Source organism: Octopus sinensis, linkage group LG13 (assembly GCF_006345805.1).
Source record: "Octopus sinensis linkage group LG13, ASM634580v1, whole genome shotgun sequence".
NCBI lineage: Eukaryota > Metazoa > Mollusca > Cephalopoda > Octopoda > Octopodidae > Octopus > Octopus sinensis.
Window position 1 is genome coordinate 71,323,314 of NC_043009.1, and position 25,087 is coordinate 71,348,400.

The following is a 25,087-nucleotide window of genomic DNA, read 5'->3' on the forward strand; positions in this document are numbered from 1 at the left end:
CTAGTGTCTTTCTGCTTTTCTTACACGGTAGAGTGTGATTGGAAAGGGATTTGGCTGCTCTGCCGAGAATCTGCAAGTCCTAAGAGATGGGAGTTTATGAATGTCTCATCCCCTATTAGCTATTAGAATCTAGTGTGATAGACCTGTAAATGACAGGGTCAATAAAGGACTGGTTTCGTGGACGGCAGGGTCAATGATGTTTCCGTTTGTAATGCCTTGCAACTCCATAGCTCTAAAATCATTGATGTTGTTGTTGTAAACACAATCCACAAGTGTCTCGTCCAGACAGTCAGTAAATAGAAATGCAGAGAGAAAAATGTCGGAATGGTAAGCACATGCTGTAGATGACAATGCGATAAACGTATTCTGTTGGTGTTGCGTTAGTTACACAGAAATGGCTAAAGAAGAGGACGGCGATGGCAGCGGATATCGACCAGAACAACGCAGCCTATAAGACACTGGAAGGCAGTCGAGAGAAATCGATTTTTACATTATTTGTCTAAAGATAAGATGTAATATGAACGAATGAATAAAAAAAAATGATTAAATGAGTAAATGAACGAATGTGATTTAAAGAGATATAAAAATGTTAGTGAGTTGCACAAGGAGAGCGTAAAAGGAAAGAAAAAAGGCAAGCGATTATCGTCTTCAAGACTGGTGACTGCCTTGTAAAAGTCGTTGAATAATAAATAGCTCAGTAGGCGACGGAGCAATGGAAATAAGCAGAGATTAACAGGAAATTGCGGTACCATAAACATTGTTGGTCGGTCTCATCGCTCACCTGGTATAATATTACCAGCTGGCCCTTGGGTCCCTTTCGGGGAATCCATTCTATAGCAAGTATCGGGGGTAGGTCTGCGGGCTGAGGATAGCTCATTCCCTTTTCCCACAAGTCCTTAGGGACGCACTGCCCTCTTCCTCACTCGAGTTCTGAGCGACAATAAATATATCCTTCGTAGTTGTCGCAGTTGCAAAACCTTGCTTTTCACTGATGAGAACTGATCCTAACGTGGCAATTTCCTTCCAACAACCCTTTTTATTTTTATTGTTGCTGGATGAGTGGTGGTTGTTGTTGTTGTTGTTGTCGTCGTCTAGCACCAACCCAGTTTCAGTCGAGAAATCTACAATTAAAAGTATCCCATCATAATGCTTTCCAACATCGATACTAAAGTAATTTTATACATTGTACAACTCGGATCGATCCCAATCAACTTCTAATCTTAGTAGAAAATATACTGATTTTCGCCATCATTCTTTAAGACGTAGATGCCTGACTTTCGAGGTATTTGGCTGCTACGTCTAGCAAGTCAAATATCCTAGGAGAAATTCGCTCATTGGTCCAAACAGTTTCTGCTTCGGGTGAAAAAGTTACGATCAGAAGAATGCACTCGTTGCACTTACTCCGACCTCGAACGCTGAATCGCAAATTAGCTTAGTTTTCCTACAATTTCACGGACGTCCCATTTGCAAGTGATGTCTACTGGTGCTGTTCGGGGGACTTTGGACCATTTTACAATCAGCCAGGGAAACGAACCCTGGGACAGAATGAGGGAGGGTTTCTTTGTTGTGGTCCTTCGTACTCTAAAGACTGGAAATCAGGTTTGATTTGGAATTAGACAACTACAACAACAATGTTACAAAGGAGAAGTGTGTGTGTGCGCGTGTGTGTGCGCGCGCGCGTGTGTGTGTGTGTGTGTGTGTGTGTGTGCGTGTGTGTGCGTGTGTGTGCGTGTGTGTGTGTGCGCGCGTATGTGTGTGTGTGCGTGTGTGTGTGTGTGGTGTGTGTGTGTGTGTGTGTGCGTGTGTGTGCGTGTGTGTGCGTGTGTGTGTGTGCGCGCGTATGTGTGTGTGTGCGTGTGTGTGTGTGTGTGTGTGTGTGTGCCAGAGAGATCGGTCTGTCAGTGTTTAACTGTGCAACTTTTTCTTTTCTTTATATTTTATTTCAAGGATTCATCACATGTGAGAGCAAAAGAGATGTCTATTTTATTACGTTGGCATTGCAGTCCCTGGCAGCTGCCAGACTAAGGACGGATTTCATGTTCAATTCAGCTGAATCCGATTTAATGCTTCTGGTTTGCGCAGCTGTTAACCTTTTTATAATCCTACAAACCAACACTCACCGCCATTGCTCTACAATCTGATTCTACTCTCTCTCTCTCTCTCTCTCTCCCTCTTCCTCTCTCCTGTTCTCTCTCTCCCTCTTCCTCTCTTCTGCTCTCTCCCCTCTCTCCCACTCCCTCCCTCTCTTTCTCTCTCTCTCTCTCTCTCTCTCTCTCTCTCACTCTAACCTCTAATTCTCTGTAATTTAGTTTTTACTAGTTCATCGCTAAGTCATGGGCGCAACGGACGCGCCTATTACGCTCTTCAATACAATTGAGACTGGTGGGACAAAATGAATGCTAATTTCAAACCATAGATCTGGTCTTTATGCTTCTCCAGCCCTCATCCGCTCATCTAATGAGACCAAAGACTTGTTGGTGCTGTTCAATGTAATGATAGATGATATCTGCCACTCAAATTCACTCTCTCCAAACTTCTCTGCTCGCCACTTCATTAGTTGCAACAACTCGCTTCTGAACACTTTTATCTTTTGCCTTTTCCACAGAACTGCTGCCTTCCTCAACAATTCCTCACCGCTCTACGCTCTCCATTTAGTCACCACTTATTTGCCACAATATTCAACACTAGTCATATAATCCACACCAAGTCATCCATATCACACCGACATCAAGAGATTATGATCTTCATCATATCGAGTTTCAATAAGTACGATAAACATATTGTTATTGTAGTTGCTACTGTGGTTGTTGCTGCTGCTGCTATTGTTGTTGTTGTTGTGGTGGTGGTGGTGGTTATTGCTACCGTTGTTGTTGTTGTTGTTCACCTCCATATCGAGCAATCACCAATCTTAGACCCAAGCGTGAAATGATGATCACTGATTTACATTGATTTCGTGCAGCTCAAAAATGCATTCGTATCGGAAGCATCCATGCCGTTGCCCCATTACAACAAATAACCGACGCAGCTGACCCCTCATCGGAATGAAAATCACGGCAGCCTTTATAGGAACCGGCAAGAGATAATTGTAACATTAAATGGGGTGAGATGAATTGAGAGAGGATCGACGCTCAATAGTGAAGGCCTTTTGGGGTCACAACAAACTCCTGCTCGGTTTCTTTGGTTTAACCAGGAAGGTGTGTACATATGCAAATAGAGTGAAATCAGGTGGGCGGCAGATCAGAGAGGCGAACCTGTTTCAATGGGATATCGTGAGAGTCTGTCTTTTTCCCAGTATCTCGTGTATCCCCACAAACCATGCGCCAAAAGCCACCTGGTTTTGCCCTTTCCGATAATATTCATTCGGGTGGTGGGGTCGTGGAGAGAGGGAAGGGATCAATCGATGGGGTTGGTGCTGCATACATCAAATGGATTTCGAATGTATATTGAGGGCTGTGAAAGATATCGTTCGAAACAACAATATTTATGCAGCTCTGTAAATAACACAGATGCGTTTCTTCATTTTATATGTTTTTCCTTCATTTATTCTTTTAATCATTCATTCGTAATAGATTATATTTTCTGACAAGCAGATCAGAGAATGCAAGAATCGATTTTTGCTGCCGACATTCTTCTGTCTCGTACGGTAGATTGCTCAGATCGATATTCAGCGTCGCCATTACCGGTGTCTAGTAACGAACTCAACGTCATCTGGTTGAGCTTATCTCGTTGACAGCTTACATACGCTGACACTCTGCGCGTGTTTCAGTCGTGTACCTCCGCAGTCGTCGTCCACTTAAACTGTCTTGGAAGGACATAGAAACATCCACTGCAATGCTTCTGTCTGGTTTACATTAACAATAACAGACTCGTGATTCTGCCTGGACGTCTGACTGAAAGACCAGCCAAATGTCACTCAAGCTGTCTCAAACCATCGTTGAAAGTATATTGGATAAAATAGCCTAGAATATATTATTATTCTTGAAAAATAAACGACAAGATAATCTTGGGTCAAATACATTTGAGTATAGTCATAGGACTTATTCGACCTAAAAAGACCTGGGTTAAACAGCATTTACATCTTAAACGTTTATAAAGTACGAGACAGAAGAACCCAAACTACAGAGATCACATTTTACATTCTGATACGTGTCTGTCCAAAACTATTGCAAGAATGAGAGAAAAAAAGAGTTTAATGAGTAAATGAATGAAACTATTTGTAAACGAGGGAATGAGTGAATGCTGTTTAAGGAGAATGTTGGAAAATGTGACGGGGAAAAATGTAAGAGAAAAGGAAAATGGAAAGTAGTCCTGAGGCTGGTTTTAAGACTGGCCGCTTTAGTAACAGCTGCGGAATAATAAATAGCTCGGTGAGAGACTTTTTAATAGAAGGACAACAGATGGATATAAATCAGAAGCAGAATGATTATAGCTTTCTTAGAAGATAAAAGGTCACTCGCAACTTATGGGCCTCTCATGAAGTTTACTCTGTTACAAACATTGGGGCCGGTTTCGATTTTAAGATTACTTTCTTCCTTCCAGCCAATATAAGAGGCTCAGTAAACCATCTCGGGTGCACCACCGTTTCTCCTAACACTAAACTATAAAATATGTAAAATATATATGAATAATATCCATTACGCAACACTTCAGGTTGTGATCAACGATAATCCTTTCCAAGTGGGATCACTGTTACAGACGTTACTCCTGAATGATAGGGCCCAGTTCAAAAGCGGCAGCTTCCTTGTAGGATGGTAGTGGGATGATAGTGTTACTACTGTTGTTATTGTTTGACTACAACTCGTCCCTAAAAGAGCACAGACTTATGATAAAAGCTGTTCAAGTCGTGGTCATCCTATTTACATTTCTTAATGACAAAACAGAAAAGTTCATATCGACATTTTGAGTGAGACTTGGGCTCCTCGGTCAACAAGATGAGCTAAGAAGATATATTTTCATTCAGGATTTCATCAACGATATAACGTATTAAGAACAACGTTATCCCAAATGCATAAGTTCCCTTTTTTTAAAGAAGGGCTATAAATTGAGGAAGATTCGGCTGCTAATTTTTGCAGGTCAGGTGACCACCTTGAGACATTCTCTTAGACTCGTTCCTTCACAGTTTTCTGCATGTCAATGTTTTCAATACAGAACTATTTGAGCTGCCCTTAATCGAAGTATCGATTTGTTTATCACCAACTGGACGAGTTACGTGTTATTTTACGACACTTTCATTGATTGCCCATTCCCTTCTCTACATGGTATTTTTGGAACTGAGATCATTGTACAGATTGTGGAAATGTCTTCAATCAGTGAAATCAAAGGTAGAAGCCAACAAGAGAAAATATAAGTGGTCACTCGATCTGCAAGCAATAACAGCTAAAGCTCGCTAAAAATCACATGCTACCAACTTACGAAATATATTCAGCAACTCAGTTAGTCCGATATATACAAAGAGGTAAGGGTGGATACGAGCCCAAATGGAACGCTTTTCTTCGGAGATCTGCTGGAACATGGATGCCTTAGAATTAAACAGCGACGACAACAACATTACGAAGAAGAAATACAGAGGCTCGGGTAGCCTGTCTATTAGAGTTTAGCGAAACAATTGTTGTTAAGGATTAGGCAGAGTTAGCACATGTGATAGCTAAAACGATATCTAGTTTATTGTTTCGCTCTGCAGCTGGAATTAGGCCGGATTTCGTGTTCCGATTTAAGATACTACCGGGCTGAGCAGCTGTTAACCTTTTATAAAGCCCTTTTATAAATCCTACAAGCCAACACTCGTTGCCATTGCTCTACAATCCGGTTGCACCCCCCTCTCCTCTCTCTCTCTCTTTCAGTCTCTCTCTCTCTCTCTCTCTAATTTCTAATCCTCCGTAATTTAGTTTTTACTTGTTCATCGCTAAGTCATGGGAGGAAAGAATGCGCCTATTACGCTCTTCAGTGTTTCTGAGAATGATGCGACGAAAGAGATGTTCATTTCAAAGCAAAGATCTGCTCTTAATGCTTCTGTCACAGAATATTTAACACTAATCGTATAATCCACACTAAGTCATCCATATCACACCGACATCAAGAAATTATAATCTTCATCATATCGAGTTTCAATAAGCACGATATATTATACAGGGTAAATAAACATGTTGTTGATGTTATTGTAGTTGAGAGCAAAGACTTGTTGGTTGTGTTCAATGTAATGATAGATGAGGTCTGTCTCTTAAATTCACTCTGTAAACTGGTTAACTCTCTCCAAACTTCTCTCTACACGTCACCTCATTAGTTTTCAACAACAACTTCTCCATTCGGTCATCAGCCACTTGCGTCAATAATCAACATTAGCGATATTGTCCACACCAAGTCATCCATATCACACAAACATCAAAAATCATTATAATCATCATATCTAATTTCAATATGCGCGGTATAGAACAGCGTACACACACACACACACACACACACACACACACACACACACACACACACATATATATATTATATATATATATATATATATATATATATATAGTTGGAATTTACAGAAAAACAAATGACGAAGACAGGTGTCTAAACAACAAACAAGTGTATTAGTTTAACGCTCGGGAAGATGGGAAAGACTTATGTTTCGAGCCTACGCTCTTCAACAGAAAGGAATACGAGGAAATAAACAGGAAAAGAATAAAAAAAGCTTTAGGGGCTAGCGATGTATGTATGTGCGCTAATGTTGTTTAACCTGTGTCAGCGGCACCTGTGATTGTGCTGGATCTATGAACTAAAAAGCATAGTATAGTTGATGCTATTGTAGTCGGTGGTGGTGGTGGTGGTGGTGGTGGTGGTGGTTGGGATGTGGGGTAACCTCAGATTACATCTGACTGAGGAGTGTCGTGATCAGGGGTGTTTGGGGCTGTGACCATAGAGTCTTGCTTTTAGTGACAACATATCACGAACTAAATTACCAAATATTTTGTGTGTATGTGTATGTGTGTGTGTGTTTTAAGTGACAGGATATGATTTGAGTTAGTTTCAGAGCTATGTCTAGCACGTCAAGCTATCTGGAAGGTCCATATGCTCTCGGCGTGTACCGCTAAAGTGCCTTCAGGGTGAAGAGTGACTCTGGCATTATTTGAGCTGTTTCCTCTGTTTTACGGGTCATAACTGTTCACAAACGCAATATTCTGTTGGGAACCTCAAATCAGCCAAGTCAGGCGAGAATTGAAATCCCTGCAATTTCCATTTTCCTTCGATTTGTATTGATTTCTTCAATACAAGTAAAAAGAAAACCAATATAAACAAATCGATCAGAATAGTTTGAGTGTCTGTACTATGCAGTTTTCAGTTACATTCTTTGAGTTCAAGTCCTACTGAAGTAAATTTTGCCTTTTATTCTCCCAGGAACCATAAAATGGAGAATTAATAGAGAACAAAAGTCGTTTTATATTCCTATAAAACAATTTACATGTGAACCAAATTATGAAAGAATATTTTATATAAAGACTTTAAAGGATCATCTGCTATCATCTTAAAAAACGAAGATTTTTGTTTAATGTAAGCACGGATTTAGAATACCGCAGGATGATCGCAACTGGAATTCTTTTGGTCTAAGTCTGCTCAATCAGGACTAACCTGAACTTACAGAACAACATCAATATTCTTATGGAACACTAACTGCAAGAACTAATCGAGTGCCAGTACTGAAAATAATCTTATGGCACTTACTTACGGTCGTTTGAGTTCAGAGCTCAAAATTACGACCAAGTTTGTCTTATATTCTTCATCTTTCCAGGGTTCGACAGAATAATTACCAATCAGGTAGATATTGGTTTCGATTAATTTGATTTAATACATCCCATCCATTTGTGGCCTTCTGCCATACTTAGAAACTGTGATATGGTTTCTGTACTCGGTCGAAATCATGGCAGACTACTTCACATCACTAAAACCGGTGAGAAAAACTTCACGACTTCTTATTTTCGTTTCCATCATCCACTCACCTAACAGAAAATTCTTCTACCAAGTACTACAGAAGCTAATCACCCTTTTATCCCCAATGCCAGTCGGCAACTTGGCAGAATCTTTTAACGCGTTGGATAGACTTTCTTGCAGAATTTGTCTTCTCTCTCTCTCACACTCTCTCTCTCTCTCTCTCTCAATCTCTCTCTCTCTATCTATCTATCTATCTATCTCCCCCCCTCTCTCTCTCTCTCTCTCTCTCTCTCTCTCTCTCTCTCTCTCTCTCTCTCTCTCTCTCTCTCCCCCAATCGGCTACGCAAAGGGGCCAAAAGAATAGAACATTCAGCCCTTCCAATCTTTCCCCTACCATTCTGAGGACACAGCAAGCTAGAAGGACCTTCTGCTTCTGACTTCTAAGTACGTGTCCTTCATGTCAGGAAGCAATATTTCAATGAAGTAAAATCAAAAACTAATTGACTTATTAAAGCATTCCAACGTCCATAAAATGTCAACGAGTACAAAGAAGTCGACTTTTATGAAAGCCAAACGAAACACAACAAAGCTACGTGGAAGGGTTTGTAACATTTTATTTATAAAACCATTCTATTCATTCATTCGTCTTCCATATTTTAAATCGAATCTGCGTAGATTATACTAACAGCGAATCGATGACTCTCCATGTATATATTATTTAATAAACCCAAAGTATGGTTTTATGTGCTACTATTAGCTTCGTGCGGCGAACGCATCTCAATTTTTTTTTAACATGCCTGGTGCCTTAGAGCAATCTTGAGGCACTGCTCACATGGCATCACAAGCTAAAAATAAGATAAGAAGAGAGTAAAAATGAGAAAAGATGTCACACTACATGTGATAAAGTGGAAAATAGCCGAAAATTCCAGACTATATGTCAACGGATCACAAAAATATAAGCTAAGCGTAGCTGGAAGAACTCTACCACACTACTGAATTCTAGTTCCTGTTGACGAATTAGAAAGTACCACCTTCTCCGAATTGAGCAGCTGTACTGCAGACTCTAGGTCACTATCCTTTTATCCTTATGATTTACGGTCAAAGGGGACATAATTCTAATTCCTCTCTCTTGCTTCTTTCCGTCTTCTTTTTCGTTTTGTAGTTTTTCAACCTTCTGCCTTTTGTATCTACTTCTTTCTCGCCTTTTCTCGTTTATTTCACTCATCTGATCGTCCTATTTTTAGCTCGTTATGTTGCAGTGTCTGAAGATTGCTCTGAGGAAGCAGACAGAAAAATACTGCCTGAGATGCTTTCGTCCCATGAAACTAATAGTAGCACATATTGTGTTTATTAAGTAATATTTATCTCTCATCAGATGGAGTATTTTCATGTTGATCTTACCATCACGAATAGCACATTATAATATATATATATATATATATATAGATATAATATATATATTATATATATATATGTTTATATATTATATACACGCACATATACGTATAAGTATGTATACATACAAATATAATATATATATATATATATATATATATTATATATAACATATATAATACATATATATATATATATATTTATATATATATATACATATATATATATATACATATATAATGTAAATAATATATATATATATTCATATAGGCATATATGCATACGTATACGTCCATACATTTTTACGTATATACATATGTGGGCAGAGGGTGTCACAAAACGTAAAAAACAAAAAATATGAAGTACAAGGACATGAAATAGGAACAAGACAAACAACACAAAGAACGACCTTTCATCAGTTATCGGCTGTTTTTCTAATCTGTATTTCGAACAAATATATACACACGAATACGTATATATATATATGCACATACATATATACATACGTGTGTGTGTAGAGAGAGAGAGAGGGGGGAGGGAGGGAGAGAGAGAGGGGGAGAGAAAGAAATAAACCTGTCAGGGAAAATAAGTTAATGGGATGTTAGGTGTAGAATTACAGTCGTGCAAAGAAATTCACTTGAAAATATTAAAATTCTATGAATAATAATGAGGAAATCATTGGGCGTATCGATGTATTATTGAAATAGAAATCATTGAAGTGTGAATACAGTGTATAATGGATAAACAAATGTATTTGTGACTGTCATGAACATACACATATATACAGAGAGAGAGAAAGAGAGAGAGAGAGAGAGAAGAGAGAGATGCATGCATACATACATACATAGGTAGACAGAGAAAAAGAGAGCAGAGGAAAAGCGCAAGAAAGACCCAAACATGGGCTCAAAGCTCTACATACAGAAACCAATGGAAACCGACCAATTCATTTTCTTCTGATTATTTTTCTGTCTCGTTATTTTCGCAATGATAATCATTGGATAACTGGAAATACGTAACTGGAAATACGTAACTGGAAATACGTAACTGGAAATACGTAACTGGAAATACGTAACTGGAAATACGCAACTCGAACGACCATTTTGTCAAGATTTCGGCGTTCCATGAATATATACTTTTTATATGATCTTCTGCAGTTTCTTCTGCTTGTCCATGGTTTGATTATATGCCAATTACATTTCCAATCTTCTGCAGACCAGAGAACGTAGACACATTAATAATGGTTATATTGTGAAAGACATCCAATGATTTTTTTTCTATCCAACTATATTCTTATTCTTTCCTCTATGAAATACCCAATAGTAAATACACTTGCATTTGCAGGAAATCTTGGATAATGGAACGCCTGCAGACGATGCCCATGATAAATTCGGTTTCCATAAGACTCCCTTAACTACAGAACTGTTTAAAACGAACTTCAACCTCAAACTCGTAAAAATTATCTAATCCTAGTAACCATTCGGACCAATAGAAATTCATATGTATACATATCTGTGTGTGTGTGTGTGTTTCTCTGTGTGTGTGGGGGGGGGGGTGAGCCATAAAAATGGCGAAACATCGATGTTCATCGTTCCTTAATGGGGTTTGGGGCGAGTTGTTTCGCTTATCCATGAACATTCAGATGTTTTAACACCCGACATTTTGAGGGAATAATCCCCACTGCGCCATCGCATCCTACTAGCTTACAATCAGTATGTATTGAGCATGCGTGTTCAATAATATAGATAGACAGACAGACAGACAGACAGACAGACAGATAGATAGATAGATAGATAGATAGATAGATAGATAGATAGATAGATAGATAGATAGATAGATAGATAGATAGATAGATAGATAGATAGATAGATAGATAGATATGCACACGCACACATTGTTTTTACTGGACAATTTTTTTCCTAACCCCGGGTCAACTCTGATCACACAGACTTATGATCTATCATTTTCCTTCCTGCAGGAAACGAGGTGTACATAATCCAGTTTGATCTTTTCTAAAACAACGGGGGTTGTACTTTGGTGGAGATTTGGTTGCTATTTCTAACAGCTTAAGCGACTACGTAAAGGCCTCCTTGTTAGAGCTGAACTACGGCGTTTGGTGAGGTTTTTGCTTCGGTAAAGATGAAAGCAATGCCTTTTGACCACTGCAATTATTCTATCGCATTGACAGGAACCATTTCCGGCAGCCAACAGGCAAATAGTATTTCTACAGACAAATGGTGACGAATAACCATATTTTTGATTCCTGCTTCAAATGAGGTCTCAATTTTCCTGTCATTCGGAAAGTCAATGAATACAGGAAATATAGTAACCTTATTTATTTATTTCAACATTCATTTGTCGTATCATTTTCCCCATTCCTAGAGCCAGCCCTAATCTAGTATACAGAGAGACAGACAAGCAGACAGACAGACAGACAGACAGACAGACAGACAGACAGACAGACAGATATATAGATAGATAGATAGATAGATAGATAGATAGATAGATAGATAGATAGATAGATAGATAGATAGATAGATAGACATGTTTTTCTTGATGTAAACCCTTGCAGTTAATAAAGAAATCATTATTATTATTATTATTATTATTATAATTATTATCATTATTATTATTATTATTATTATTATTATTATTATTATTGTTGTTGTTGTTGTTGTTGTCGTTGTTTATTTTTAATCTGCATGTTTGTTACAGTCACTTGCCGAGGCACACCCGGCGTCCAGGGTCAAGTGAAGGATAAGAGATGTTACGGTGTGGCTTAAAGCTTGGGGCAGAAGCGAAATGTAATGCAACACATTTAAATTGGTAGGTTTGTTCTTATTAACTAAGTTTCAGTTTATATTCTGCCAAGGTCGACTTTACCTTTCATCCTTTCGGGATCGATAAAATAAGGACCAATTGAATACTGGTGCATCTCCTCCCTCAAAATTGCTGTCCTTGTGGCAAAATTTGAAACCATTATTTTACTAAGGCATAATGATACTAATAACCCAGTATTAGATTTCAATAGACATATGCTCTTCAGAACCCAGCGTCAGTCGAGTAATGAACAGAAACAAGAAATTAAATAAATGATAAGAGAATCAGAAATGATGTCATGAACTCCAACAACGAATGCATTGCATATGATAGCAGAAACAGCTGTTAGCTAATGAAGTGCATTGCATTATTTCTTATTCCCATGTCATGTCTTTAACTTCTTGTGTGCCTGCGTGTGTACGTGTGTGTGTGTGTGTGTGTGTGTGTGGTGTGTGTGTGTGTGTGTGTGCGTGTGCGTGTATATGTGTGTGTGCGAATTATTATAACATACTGTGTCTGATTACGTCGCTTCACATATTATATGTTGAAACCCTGCTTTTGAAGTGGAAAAATTGCTATAGTAACCTCTTGAAATGCAGGGCTTATCGCTGTGTTAGAAATCCTTATTCGAGACAAAACGATGGATGAGCAAAATGTTTGTTGCGACTCTTTACGTACTGAGTTCAAATTCCGCTAAGTTCAAATTTGCCTTTAATCTTTCCGGGGTCGTTAAAATAAAGCACACTCCTTGCTTCCTTCTTTCTTTTCAACATTGTTTTGTAATTCGCCATGCACATTACAAGTGACTAAGCACTACAACAATTATAAACACACACACACACACATATAATACAAAGAAAGAGGCTTTATTATTTGGCTTCCCACGAGCTTCAAGGAAGAAACACATAATGCATTTTTCATTAGCATCTAACAGTAATTTAACTTTTCCTTCCATAAATTATGATGACAACACCACACATTATCTCCGCGACACTCCACAAGTAAATCTCACAACATCAAATATTTTAAACGCATTTTACTTTATGTCTTTAAGTACATTTTAAAGGTGGAATGCTAGTTGTGTGGTGTGTGTGTGTGTGTGTGTGTGTGTGTGTGACTTAAAGAAAAGCCAGTCAATCACGTCAGTCTATCATGAAACGATTAGTAACTATGTGTTAGTTTATACATTGACTAATCCAATATATTATATGTCTGCATGTGTGCGTGCGTGTACATGTGTGTGAGTGTGTGTGTGTTGTGTGTGTGTGTGTGTGTGTGTGGTGTGTGTGTGTGTGTGTGTGTGTGTGTGTGTGTTACCCTACGATTGTATTGGATACACTACTTTTTCATACAATTTCATTTTCAGTACATGATAGACATATAGAGGCAGACAGAGAGAGAGAGGTAGAGAGGTGGGGAGAGAAAGAGAGAGAAACAGATAGACAGAAAGACGGACAGACAGACAGATATATTTCAATTTAATTTTACTTTAATTTTTATTGGCTCAAAAAGCAAAAGCAAGGCCATGTAGGGGGACAGGGAGTTATGTACAGGGAGGGTGGTCATACAAAGAGTTCAGGCCATTTCTGGTCAAGAGAGACTTTGAACCGAGCGGTCGTCGGCATCTTCACCATCTCGTCTGGCAGCTTATTCCACGGATCCGCAACCCGGACGGAGAAAGCTCCTCTCCTTCGATTGAGATGAAATCGTCGCAGATAGAGCTTTTCGGAGTGACCACGCAGCCCACGCTCTGGAGCAGGAGTGAAGAACAGCTCTTTCCAGAGGTTACACTTTCCGCTTATGATGTTGTGATCGAGAATGAGATCTCCACGGCGTCGTCGTTTTTCGAGAGAATAAAGGTCGAGCGTCTTCAGCCTTTCTTCATAACACAAATGCTTGAGACCAAGAACCATGTGGGTAGCCAGCTTCTGGACTCTTTCGATATGATGTATGTCTTTGAGGAGATAAGGAGAAGAGGCTTGAATCCCGTGCTCAATATGGGTCTCACCAGCGCGACATAGAGCGGTAGGAATATGGTTGCCGTGAGTATTCCGAATGACCGTCGAATCAAAAACAGAACTCCGTGTGCTTTGTTGGCTACATGGACGCATTGGGCCGAAGGTGAAAAGGAAGAATCCACCAAGATACCCAGGTCCTTTACTTGGTCGGTCTTCTCCAGCAGCAGACGACCCGGCTCGAAATCAAGTTGAGTTGCAGGAGAGGAGCCAACAGGCAGATGACAGCACTTTGACACGTTCAGACACAGGTCCCATTCGTTTGACCATCTCCAAACTTGGTGGAGGCATCGACGAAGATCATCTATATCACTGCGAGGAGCGACCAGTTTGACATCGTCGGCAAATAAAAGGGTGTGCTGCGTGAGATCGTCGGGCAAGTCATTGATGAAGACTAAAAACAACAACGGCCCAAGCACTGAACCTTGAGGCACGCCACTGCTCGCACTGGAGACGTCGAACAACGAACCATTAACTTGGACTTGGAAGGAGCGATTTGAGAGGAAGGCACCAACCCATCGTACAATATCCGGATGGAAACGATATGCTTAAAGCTTGACAAGTAATAGGCGGTGGTTAACCGAGTCAAAAGCTTTGGCAAAGTCCAATAAAACGATGTCAACAGCATCACCATCATCCGGGATACACGTCACCTATTCTTCCATTACCAGTAAGTTGGTCAAGCATGATCTCTTCGGCACGAAGCCGTGCTGGGAATCAGAGATAGAGGCTGTGTTTTGGAGGTGGAGCAACATACTTTTCTTGAGGATGGTTTCGAACATCTTGCTGATTATTGAAGTAAGGGAAACCGGTCGGTAGTTAAGCGGGTCTAGGCGGCTCCCTTTCTTGAAAATCGGGCAGATTATCGCTGTTCTCCAGTATATATATGCAAATACACACACGCACACATACACACACACACACACACACACACACACACCACACACACACACACACACACACACACACACACATATATATATATATGTATATATATATATATATGTGTGTGTGTGCATTCGATCTATGAATGATATTTTTTGTAAATTTACAAGTAATCAATCAAAAATAATTTAGTAATAATTTGTTTAATCCGGATAACTATTCCATTAATACGAGTATCATGAGGCGAATTATCTTTGCTTATAATTATTTCGGTTTCGTACTTTCGCTGTTATGTAGATTCGACTTCATCATAAATCCGGGGTTTTTCTCTTATCATGGTAATTTGCATGGAGTGTGGAATATGTTTCTTTTTATATACTTCGGTATGAAGAGTATTATAATGAATTTACTCATTCAAAGTTAACGATCATATTTTGTACATTTTCAAATTTTTATATTAAGAACTCGGTTTAATAAAGGGATGCCACAGAATGTACAACATATAGGGATTCCAATAGTTTTGAGCAACAATGCTTGTCCCATACTTTTTAAGATTTATTATGACATTCTGTAACCCTTTGAGCGTGCGCATTCTTCAATTCTAGTGTATGTATGTATGTATGTATGTATGTATGTATGTATGTATGTATGTATGTATATGGTTCAAATTTACAGAAAATAAAAGACGGAAACATGTGTATGAGCAACAAGCAGGTGTGTATATATATATATATATATATATATATATATATATATATATACATATGCATATCCATAGTAAAGAATTCTTGATATAATCCTGACATATCTTTGCTAGAAGAATCGCTGTAAGTATTCTGCCAAATCGTTTATGAGAGCGATTTTAGAGTTTAGCCTTATTTCTTCCTCCTACGAAAGTTGACGAAACTCTCCGTGCATATCGTTAGGGCAAGGAATTCCAAAACCGATCCTGACAGAGGTGCAGGCGTGGCTGTGGGGTAAGGAGTTTGCTTCCCAGCCCCATGGTTCCGGATTCAGTCACACTGCCTAGCACCTTCAGCAAATATCTCCTACCGTATCCCCGGACCGACGAAAGCCTTGTCAGTGGATTTGGTAGACGAAAACTGGGACTTTCCTGTCATTTAGACACATGTTTATGTGTGTGTGTGTGTTTCTTCCTTACCGCCGCTTGACAGCCGTTGTTAGTTTGTTTATGACCCTGTAACTTAGCAATTCGGGATAAAACCGAATTAAAACGAAACAAAATTAAAAAGAAACAAAATAACTGGGGTCGGTGCCCCAGCATGGCCGCAGTCCAATGACTGAAACAAAAGAGAAAGGAAAAAAAGAGACACTGCATATTCTCATGGAATCAGCGGAAACGTTGTGATAACAACAAACAAGATGAGGACAAATATCCGTCAATTGTAAATAATGTAAATAATGTACATAATTCCTCATCTCTTAAATATAAAAAAGTGACCATTCTTGTCACTATACTTAGAGACAGCCATCAGCTGACATGTGGTCGGCATTCCATTGAACCAATCAATCTCAGCAAAATACTTTACCGATTTTTGGAAGCAGAACCGTTGATGTTTACATCTTAAATTTTAAAGTCGATTTTATCATTACGATCTGCAATAAAGGCAGAAGAGTCAAGTCTTGAAACATCGACTGAATGTCTCGAAAAATCTTTCTCAAAAAGCGGGTCGGATGAGATATTGTTAATCACCAGGCGGGACACACAACAAAAAACATTTCAATAACTATTATTGTCCTCGTGAAATTAGGAGTGCCATTCAGAAAGCCCCACGGGCCCCAGTTTGTACATGTCTACTCTATACGGTCACATATTCTGCCAAAAATAGCAGCCAAATTCTTTCAAATTATATCTTGTCAGACTTAATGATGAAAGGACAGGAGAATATGGTGAGTATATAAATGATCAGAGATCCGTGTGACCGGAGTTGATTTGGGGACTCGACCACCATAACAACCATAACAGCAACAAAACAACTATCAACAATCACACACACACACACATACACACACACACACAGTGATTTACGATATCGGTTTCTGCAGGTGTTGCTTGGGAATGTTAAGTTACCATTAAGAAAATAGAAACGGGGGTGGGAATATACACACATACACACATACATATATACATATATACATACATACATACATACATGTAGCTCGATAGACAAACAGAGAGCGAGATTGAGTGGGAGAGCTTGAGAAGAGGTTAGGTTATGTAACAAGAAAGAAATGAATGAAATACGAGAAGGAATCTAATGTCATACGATAGAACAACGTCCGGTTTTCACGATGAATGGAACACACACACATTCTCTCTCCCCTTCTCACCCCTTCTCACCCCTATCTCCCTTTCACTCCCTCTCTCTCGCTCTCGCTCTCTCTCTCACATATACATATATATAGACACATACTCACATATAAATAAACACATATATACACATCTTTATATATATATATATATATATATATATACGTACACAGACATATACGCACACATACACGCATATACATGCATGTATATATACACACATTCGCACACACACACACACACACACACACACACACCACACACACACATACACATGCACCCATATACACACACATACGAGTGCACGCGCACGCACACAATTCGGAAGAGAGTTCAATAAGTCTTTAACGACGGAAAAGCAAATTCCTCTCAGATATGAAGAGATTGGTTAAATCTAATTAGTTGAATAATTATTTCTCTTTAATTAGAATTACAGAGAAATAAGAGGGAACGAAGATGGAAGCATTTATCGGAAAGGAGGAATTTAGATGGGAGGGAGGTGTGTACTGTCCTTTAAGCCCTACAGTGATTCTCTGGGCTGATTACTCTTTTTACGACGGTCTAAATATATATATATATATATATATATATATATATATATATATATATATATATATATATATATATATATATATATATATATGCATATATATGTATATATATGTATATATATTAGTGACCGAGATCACGACACTCCCGCTGATCCCTCCCGCCGGTCGGTTGTGGGGTTTTACCATTTACAGCTGGGCGGAATGAAGCAGCGAGGAATGAAGTATTTTGCTCAAAACTACAACCCACTTCCTTGTGTAGGGTTCGAAACCATAGTCTGACGATCACAAGTGCTACACTGTACCCACCTGGCCACACACCTTTACAGCTGAGAGGTAAGCGAGATATTTATAATAGGATCGCAAAATCCCTAGAATTGAGAGGGAAAGCTTTAGCTAAGGCAGTGCGTTCGTGAGAATATAAAACAAAATAGAGAGAAGAGAGTGGGGGTGGAGGAGAAGCCGAATCCAAGAGAAAAAGCTGTCGTCGGCATCGATTTCTACGGTTGAAACGGTAAAATTCATTTGAAATATGAATTATTTCAAGTTGCTGTTGAGAATCAGAGTAAGCTAAAGTTTGTACAGTTCGATTCCAGGCAGAGACCTGAATAATAATAATAATAATAATAATAATAATAATAATAATAATAATAATAACATCGAAAAATACCTTAGGAATGAGAACCCAGCTTCGAAATTTCCCCCAAGACACCTGATGAAGGCTTCTAGAAAGTACATCAACCGAAATGTTGTGTTAACAACAAACAAAATGAGGACAAATTAGGGTCAAATGTAAATAATGTAAATAATGTAAGCTAAAGTTTGTTTTGCGTTATTAAATGTTTAAAAAATTAATGACTGTATTCAGAATGAAACGAAGATTTTATAAGCTGAAACTAGAATTGGTTTTCTAATAATGTTTCAAGCTTTCATAAAGAGAGCAGACGTCAGTTAATATGAAAGATTATGAGTGAATATTTTAACCATTTCTGAAGAAACACAGAAAACGTCAGTTCTTATGAAATTAGGGGAACAAAGTTTTATTAAAAACTGCTAGGCATGTGGTATTTCGTTGTGCAACCATAATATACTATAAAGTATATTTTTTTTATTTTTATGAGTGAAGGGGTAAAACTCTCCCGGAATATTGTTGCTGTAATTTAGCCCCAGGAGACATCGCCTCCAGCTGGCTGTACGACACGATCTGTGCCCTTACATTTTCGAACAAGGGAATCTAGCACCCCAACTCAGCTCATGACACAGATACACAGAAATTGTTTTGTTGTTGGGTTGCCATGTTATGTTGGCAAATAATCTTTACTCCAAAATGTTATTAGTATTAAAAAAAAAAGGGGAAATATTTTTTTAATTTCGTACCGATGGTATAGTTTAGGCATCTGTGATTGCGCATAAACCTTCTAATTATCTGACTATGCTGATTGTTTGTAGCATTCTAATGTGCCCAGGCTTGGTCAGCTATTTTAAAAATTCCTTGTGATTGTATACTTCACCAAGCTATAACGGTTACATCGCATCTCTTTTGGTGCAATCAACAGTTTTCGAACCGAGAAAAGCAATCATCCCAATAATTCCTACTTTGTTTATTGAGCGAAGAATAAAACTAATAATAATAATAGATTAGAAAATTACTATTTGTAAATCTCACGAGAGATATTCAGCAACAGTACTTTGGAGTAAAGATTGTTTGCCAACATAACATGGCAGTCCTGGTTTAGGACGAATGTTGCTGTAATTTAGCCCCAGGAGACATTGTCTCCAGCTGGCTGTACGACACGATCTGTGTCCTTATATTTTCGAACAGTAACTTAGTATTTAGTAATAGTAATTTCTGGGTTATTTCCCTTCATTAGCACAGAATAAGTTTCGGCTAGAGGTAGCGCTGCCAAATTCCCGTTCGAAATATATAGTTTTCAAAGTGCCAACAAGTCATTTATTTATAAATTAGAAAATTACTATTACTAAATACTAAGTTACTGTTCGAAAATATAAGGACACAGATCGTGTCGCACATAGCCAGCTGGAGACGATGTCTTCTGGGGCTAAATTACAGCGACATTCATCCTAAACCAGGACTGCCACATTATGTTGGCAAACAATCTGTACAACACAATAATAATAATTGTCCTTACCAATATATGCAGAAAGCCTGAAATTTGTGAGGAGCGGGTAAGTCAATCACATTAACCCCGGCACTTAGACGTCACCTAATTTATTGAGCCCGAAATTAGCGAAGTTTTACGTGCAGACTTAATTAGTTGAAATAAACATCCAGGATGCTTTCCCAGTGCGGAAACTGCAGCAGCCCCTGGAAGGGTTTTGAAGGTCTTCTTCTGAAATGATCTCAGTATCGGAAACCCTTTCGTATCACAGGGTCACAAGCGTTTCGCCCCTCAATGTGAGTCGGGCTGAAAGCACTGAGTTAGTGTCCGCCAGCGGAAGGGGGTTCGATCCGTGGTCTCTTATCGACCATAACTACTCTGAGCTAGTTTCAGCTACTCGTCGCCTTGGTGGCTGTCTTCGGTTGTTTTAGTTCGAGATCAGACAAATGAACCAACCACTGAGGAAGCTGTCAAAGAGTTCATCGTGTTTTGTGCTTTGTTGGGAAATTAAAGGAAATGAAAGCAAATCGTTGCTTGGGTTTCTTCTCACATTTATACACAGAAAACTAACATAGTTTTCCATTTCCTGTTTTTTTTTTTTTGTTTTGTTTTTTTTTTTTTGTTTCATTGAAGTTTCATTCTTCTTCTCCTAACCTTTGTTCCTTCTTTTACGTTCACGAAATCTTATTAATTTATGTATTTATTTATTTATTTATTTATTTATTTATTTATTTATTATTATTATCATTATTATTATTATTATTATTATTATTATTATTATTATTATTATTATTATTATTATTATTATTATTGTTATCTCCGACGCGGCGAGATGGCAGAATCGTTATGAAATGCTTAAAAGCATTTCGTCCGTCTTCAGGTTCTGGCTTCAAATTCTGCCAAGGTCGACTTAGCCTTTCCTCCTTTCGATAAAATAAATACCAGTTGACTACTGGGGTCGATGTAATCGACTTATCCCTCTCCCGAATCTGCTGGATTGGAATGTGCCAGACAACGGGAAACTATATTAATGAATAAATTACAAGTACACATACATGCACACACACGTACGTACATACAGACAGACATACGTACACACATACATACACACATACACACATACATACATACATACACACACACACACATACATACACACATACATACACCAATCCTGTCTTACGTGAAATAACGCTTATCTTTCACTTCTGTTTAATAGTGTTTAATTCAAAATTTAATTTTAAAACATTCAAATATGATTTTTTTTCATTACAAGGAACTTAATTATGATGCTCTGATATCGAACAGTTTTCCATAATTTCAAATTTGTCGTTCACTGACTTATAATTGGATATTAAGAGCGTTCTTTTTTTTTGTGGAGGCACATGGCCTAGTAGTTAGAGCAGCGGACTCGCGGTCGAGGGATCGCGGGTTCGAGGGATCGCGGTGTGTGTATGTGTTTATGAGTGAAACACTTACTCCGGTAGAAGATAATAGCGACCTTCTGCTGACTCTTTCGCCACAACTTTCTCTTACTCTTTCATCCTACATCTAGCATCTCCCCTGCGACGGACCGACGTCCCATCCAGATGGAGAACCTATACGCCAAGGAAACCGGGAAACTGGTTCTTATGAGCCAGGCATGGCTCAAGAAGGAACAAACAACAACAAGAGCGTTTTTACTGTTGATAAAAGTTCATCAAAATCTTGGCAGATTGAAAGAGAAATGGTAACTCAGTTTTAATCGGGGGCTTCTCTTCCTGAATGATGTTACATAATGCATCCCCGACCAAATAATCTTAATATCGACTAAACTCCCTTAGAATCAAAGTATAGTTCGAGGATATTACAGAGTTATGCTGTTACTGGAAGATGAACTAGTTCTCAGTAGTACACCAGTACTACAGGGATCGGCTTACACCAAGTATGTGAACGATATACTCATCGTAATAGCTGCAGAAGAAGAGACTACGACACTAAAGAACCTGGAATAGAACTCGGCATTAAAAGTCAACAACCAAAGCAATATTAATAAAAGACGTAATTTTAAAAAATCGACATCATCTTTAGATACCTTCACCCAGGCAATAACAGATCCATCGCGTCCATTTACACCAAAGATACAAAGGAATAGTTGTACTTACTGAGAGACAGTGAATACCCAGGAAGGCGTAAACTATCAGTGGTAAAATCCCCGATTAGAAGAGTATTTAGGTCCTCCTCGATAAAGTCCTACATCAAGAAATTTATGCGATATATTAAATATTAGTCTACAATGGGATTCTAAAGAACAGCCTAAGCCATTCAGCAGTCTAAATACAAATGCGACACAGCAAATACATTTGATGCCACACCTACTAGAAATACAAAAACCACAAATAAAGTAGATTTTATGAATCGAATGCATAATAAACTGTGAAATACATCGTTAGCAATAGAAAACGTCACTCAACCTTAGACTTATACTAATAAATACCTTAGTAAAACACTAAAATTCCAAATCTTCCTATAACTTACTGCCAACATGTGATCATGTGATTATGTGATCATGTGATCATGCAAAAACCACTAAAATGACATAGTGAGCAATAAGTTTCATTCGAAATGTGGAAGTTGTAAACTTCGTGATTAGAACTGTTATATTGGACATAGATATACAACACTGTCGCATCAGATCGCTATGCATTTATAGCAAGAGGCCCTTGCAAGACACATCGCTAAAGAAATTACCGACGAAAATATACGGCATGTAATATAAATATTCCATAATTATAATCAAGGGTCAGCTAATTGCTTCGCCACGCACTGATTTAGAAATAGGAGCTAAATGCGTTTTCTACAATTATGAAGACCTTCCAAACAGTAACACACTTTTTACGTAGGCAAAAAGAAGAAATAATGAATTCACACGACTCATACTAGCTACATACGCGTTTCGAAATTAAAGTAAAGTTATATTTACTTACTTATTTCTCATCTTTAGTGCAGCATTTTGAAATATAAATTTAAGAGTGTTAGAATTAAATATGTAGGCGATCAAGCGCCATCGCATAACCAATATTCAACCACACTTCCAAAAATATACAGCCGAATGGGAACACATATTTAGCCTCAATACCCACGTGTGTGTTACGAGCAATCCCGCAGTTTTCGATAATAATAATAATAATAATAATAATAATGATAATAATAATAATAATAATAATAATAATAATAATAATAATAATAATATAATAATAATATAATAATAATAATAATTCTGAATGAAAAGTGGCAAGAAAAACCTCTCTATGGCAAATACCCAAAGAGAGCGAATAATGCAGATGTTGACAAAGCTCTGACCCATCAATGGCTAATGGCCTCTGGCTTAAAATCTGAAACAGAAGGGTTTATCATAGCAGCTCAAGATCAATGCCTACCAACAAGAAACTACCAGGCCAACATATTAAAGAACGGCAGTAGCCCAACATGTCGTGTATGTCAACAACAAAATGAAACCATTGATCATGTTGTCTCCAAGTGCAGTCTTCTAGCGCCTACAGAGTATCTCAACAGGCATGATAGAGCTGCACAATATATTCACTGGGTAATTTGCAAAATCCTGGATTTGCCCCATGATAAAAACTGGTGGGAACACAAACCACCTCCAGTGCTTGAAAATGACCACATCTTACTCCTCTGGAACTTCACCATTCAAACTGACAGAAAGATAGATGCGAATAGGCCAGACATCATATTGAAAGACTTCAGACAAAAATCATGCCTCCTCATTGATATGACTGTCCCAATCGATATAAACGTATCTGTCAATACCTACCAGAAACTGAGCAAATATAAAGATCTGGAAATAGAAATCAGCAAAATGTGGACCCTGAAGACTAAAACAGTACCTGGGAATAATAGCAAAAGGGGCTGATTGCTACCTAACTCAGATACCAGGAAACCCAAAATGGCAGAAATTCAAAAGATAGTGCTCATGGGAACTGCTCATATCCTACGAAAAATACTTTCTATGTAATCTCAAGGTTTAAAACAAACATAATTTTCGGTTTGTTTTTTTAGACATTCACTAATACAACACCAAAATATATATATATATATATGGCACACTAGGCATAACAACAACATGAACTTCCAGCCTGTTGTCTCTTGAGGTCTCTGGGTGAGACTTGGAGCCAACTTGTACAAATATAAAGCAAAAGTCAAACATAGAATAATAATAATAATAATAATAATAATAATAATAATAATAATAATAATAATAATAATAATAATAATAATAATAATAATATATTAAGATAAAACTTACTTGGAAATATATCTATATATATAGCAATAATAAATCTCTGAACGAGATGTAAATAGTAACCGCTCGACAACGTAAAGTATACTAGCCAGTATACTTTACGTTGTCGAGCGGTTACTGTTTACATCTCGTTAAGAGATTTATTATTGCTTGCAGACAGGTTTTCGAAATCAGTGACAGTAGTTACTGGGAAAAATATTAAATAGATATTTGCAAACAGGTCTCCCTTCATCGAAAACCGGTGATTTCCGTACGTTGACAAGAGGCAAATACCTCGAAACTGCAGTCCGTGCGTATCACTTAGGTTTCGAAGGAAGGAATGACCTCCCTTTGCAAATACCATAAGGGCACAGAAAGTGTACCTAAAGCCAGCTGGAGACGATGATCTCCTGGGGCTAAAAGCTACAGTAACACCCACCCTTAGTGGTTAGCCATATTGAGATGGCTAGTATACTTTACGTTATATATATATATATAGATATAGATATATATATATATATATATATATATATATATATATATGTAGGCATGTATCTATGTATATGTTTGTATGTGTGTACGTGCGTGTATGTGTGTGCATGTGTGTGTACATGCTTGGTGTATGTGCGTATGTCTATTTGTGTCTGTGTGCGCACACACGCGTGTGTGAGAGAGAGAGAGTCTGTGTGTCTGTGTGTGTGTATACACATATACACACATATACACATTGTAATGTAACACTTGTAAAGTATATTGGTTCCCAATTTTGG

The 25,087-nt window shown here is 38.1% G+C and overlaps 1 protein-coding gene across 2 annotated transcripts in view; it reads right to left on the bottom strand.

The window, feature by feature from the left end:
* LOC115218623 (sulfate transporter) overlaps positions 1–25,087 on the bottom strand; it is a 154,409-nt gene that overhangs the window by 101,829 nt on the left and 27,493 nt on the right. The window contains exon 2 of one of the 2 annotated variants that reach the window (XM_029788528.2): positions 22,177–22,264. The exons of the other annotated variant lie outside the window; for it this stretch is intronic. The gene's annotated coding sequence lies outside the window, so the exon portion shown is untranslated. The remainder of the gene's footprint in view (positions 1–22,176; positions 22,265–25,087) is intronic. 2 annotated transcript variants of the gene reach the window in all.